The 3,307-nt window shown below is 43.7% G+C and overlaps 1 long non-coding RNA gene across 1 annotated transcript in view; it reads left to right on the top strand.

Moving 5' to 3' along the window:
- The first annotated feature begins 2,934 nt into the window (after positions 1-2,934).
- LOC122546114 overlaps positions 2,935-3,307 on the top strand; it is a 3,080-nt gene continuing 2,707 nt past the window's right edge. The window contains exon 1 of the long non-coding RNA XR_006310672.1: positions 2,935-2,975. This is a non-coding gene — a long non-coding RNA (uncharacterized LOC122546114). The remainder of the gene's footprint in view (positions 2,976-3,307) is intronic.

Below are 3,307 nucleotides of genomic sequence, written 5' to 3'. Positions count from 1 at the left end.
AGTGATCACTTGGTGCTGTCTACCTAACACAGTCCGCAAAGGAATTAACAAAAAAAAAACATTATAACCCAAATTCAGAGTCACTAATTCATTGCTATTGCATGGGTCCAGCATTTATAAGTAATTATTTTTTAAAAATAAATACAGATACATTTACTAACTATATTGGAGTACAGTCAAGTTTCTTACTGAACAGTGACAGGATTGGACAGAGTCTGCATGGATTTAAGAGAGGGGAATCATACTTAGCAAATCTACTGAAAGAACCTACAGAGTCGAATATTAAAGAAAGAAATTGCAGGACATTTAGAAAAGCTTATCATTAAACATGGTAGACGGGGTTTTGTGAAAGAGAAACTATATTTGACAAATTTGCGACAATTCATTGAGGAGATAACAAGCAGGGCTGATAAAGGGCAATCCAATTATGTTCTATATTTGGATTTTAAAAATGTAAATGATAAGGTGCTACATAAAAGGTAATTGAACAATTTAGGAGCTCATGGTATCAGGGTAATGTATTTGCATGGACTGAGGATTGGTTTACCACACTGGCTGTTGCTGAGTCCTCACTTGGAGTGCTGTATACAGTGTTAGCTCCCATATTTAATAAAGGATAAACCAACATCGGAGACCATTCGAAAAAGATTCACTCAGCTGCTTTGAGGACGAAAGGGTTGACCTATCAAGAATAGATGAGCAGTGGTGATCTTATGGAAACAAGATTCTGAGGAGCTTGACAGGGTAGATGTTGACTAGATCTTCTAGCACGAGTGAAGTCTCAAACCAGGGGACATTACATAAGGGAACATTCATTTTAGAAAAAGTCAAGATTTTTTTCTCTCAGTGAATGGCTAGAATTTTCTCGCCCAAACAATTGTGAAAATTAAATGTGGGAGGGGAATGGTTCAGTTACTCTTCGGAGGGTTGTTCTGGCTTGTTGGGCTGAAGGGCCTGTTCCACACAGTAGGGAATCTATGATTCTATCTCAAATTATTTTAAAAGAGGGCAAATACATTTTTGAAATATTGAGCAGTTGAGGGCTATGAGGATCAAGCATAAAAGAGGTGTTGAGGTCTGGGGGCCAAGCCATGATTTGATAGAATGGGGGAACAAGCAGAAGGCGATGAATGCCCTACTCCTGCTCCGATTCCTTGAGGCTCCATTTCATGTATTTTTTGTTTCTAAAGAAGAGCGTGATACAATGTGCTAAAGATCTCAGATGTGAAAATGGGGTGTTTATGTACTGATTCAGATGGCATTGATTCACCAATCATAGCTATACAGCCATGAGTAGGAAGGCAATTCCCTCCATGAATAAAGGAAATCTACTGCAGAGCTCACACAAAGGGAATTCTTACCCTCAGCAAACTCTCCCATCACATTACCCAACACATCAGCAAAAGCAGGACGCACTGCGCATGTTCTCGCCAACAAAGGGACTCCGGGTGATTGATGTCAGCACCGGACCAATGAAAGGACGGTGGGCGGAGCTGGATGACCGAGCTGGATGTTGGTCCTCCAACCAATCAAAGTGAATGAAGGGCGGGGCTAAACTAAACCATGTGATCACTCGCGCGTGGCGCAGAGTCGCTGCAATGAATGTTCGGGAAGTTATGGAGAGAAAGGATACGGTAAGGAAAGAAATAAACAGTCTGTCCCATTTAGAACGGTGATAATGCCACTCAACACAATGGAGGTTTTTCTCAACTTTAAGCCAAGACTTGTGTCTCCAAAAGGAATGTGTGATGGTCGCTCGTACCGATACTGTCATGGACAGATGTATCTGGAGCTGGTCAATTCATAACAATGAGATCAAGTATATTTTACACTCTTGTTGGTTCCCTCGCCACCCGCTGCAGACTCGGTTGAGCAGCTATGTCCTTTAGGATCTGACCAGCTCAGTCAGTAATTCTGTTGCAGAGCTCGTCTTGATTATGGACATTGAAATCCTGTACCCAGAGTACGTTTGACACCATTTTACTTCCTCAGTGCTTCCTCCAAATGTTGTTCATCATGAAGGAGAACTGATCCATCAGCCAAGGGAGGACGGGACGTGGTAATCAGCAGGAGCCATGAGACTTCTTGGTCTCCGAAGCCAATGCTGTATACTCCCAGGGCAAATCCTCCCTGTCTGTACGCCACTGTGCCACCACCTCTGCCTGGTCTGTCCTGCCGGTGGGACAGGACATATCCAGAGATTTCAGGAGAAAGTGAAGACTGCAGATGCTGGAGATCAGAGTCAACAGTCTGGTGCTGGTCAAGCACAGCAGGTCAGGGTGATGAAGGGCTTAGGCTCGAAACGTTGATTCTCCTGCTCCTCGGATGCTGCCTGACTGTTGTGCTTTTCCAGAACCACACTCTCGATCTAGGGATGGTGATGGTGGTGTCTGGTCATTGTTTGTAAGGGATGATTCCGTGAGTATGACTATGTCAGGCTGTTCCTTGACTCGTCTGAAAGACAGCTCTCCACATTTTGGCACCAAAAGGCATATGTTAGTGAGGAGGACCCAGCACCACACTCTCGATATCTAGGGATGGTGATGGTGGTGTCTGGTCATTGTTTGTAAGGGATGATTCTTTGAATATGAGTATGTCAGGCTGTTCCTTGACTAGTCTGCAAGACAGCTCTCCACATTTTGGCACCAAAAGCCATATGTTAGTGAGGAGGACGTTGCACCATTGAGAGGGCTGATTCTGTGGTTGTAATTTCTGGTGCCTTGTTAGTTGCGAACTGGTCCATCCAGTTTCATTCCTGTGTTGAGACTTTGCAGTGATTAATACAGTGAGTAGCTGGCTGGGCCGCTGTCAAGTTGGCAGGATTTTTTCACCATTGACAATGGTTTCATGGAGATCAGGAGATTCCTAATACGTTGTTTTTTTTTCTTGAATGCAGATTCCACCATCTGCCAAGATGGGATTCGAACCAGGACTTCAGTCATTTGTTTTAATATTCTGGATAAAAGCTACATTAGGTTTGTTCACTCATTTTAAATATCACTAACCTTAGTTTTGTTCCTTTGTAAAACACTGTCCATTATCCTGACTCCTCCATCCTCCCCGCCAACAACGAGTGAGGAGCACATGGAGTTTCTCTGACACTAAGACTGAGATAATCCGATCTGCTGCTTCTCTCCCTCCCGCTAGCCCACTGAGCCAAACTGCCTCACTTGGTGTTCCTGGTTTTTGACCTAAACCTATATCTTTCTCCAGTCTCTTGTAAAGCTTTATCAGAGCTCACCTTGACCCTTTACCCTAATCTCGGTAAACTCACTTTCCAACTCTCTTTCCTCCACTGCCGCCTCAT

The sequence above is a fragment of the Chiloscyllium plagiosum genome, unplaced genomic scaffold, assembly GCF_004010195.1.
Source record: "Chiloscyllium plagiosum isolate BGI_BamShark_2017 unplaced genomic scaffold, ASM401019v2 scaf_101920, whole genome shotgun sequence".
NCBI classification, from domain to species: domain Eukaryota; kingdom Metazoa; phylum Chordata; class Chondrichthyes; order Orectolobiformes; family Hemiscylliidae; genus Chiloscyllium; species Chiloscyllium plagiosum.
The sequence above is the reverse complement of the archived record's forward strand: the minus strand, read 5'-3'. Positions and strand labels throughout refer to the sequence as shown.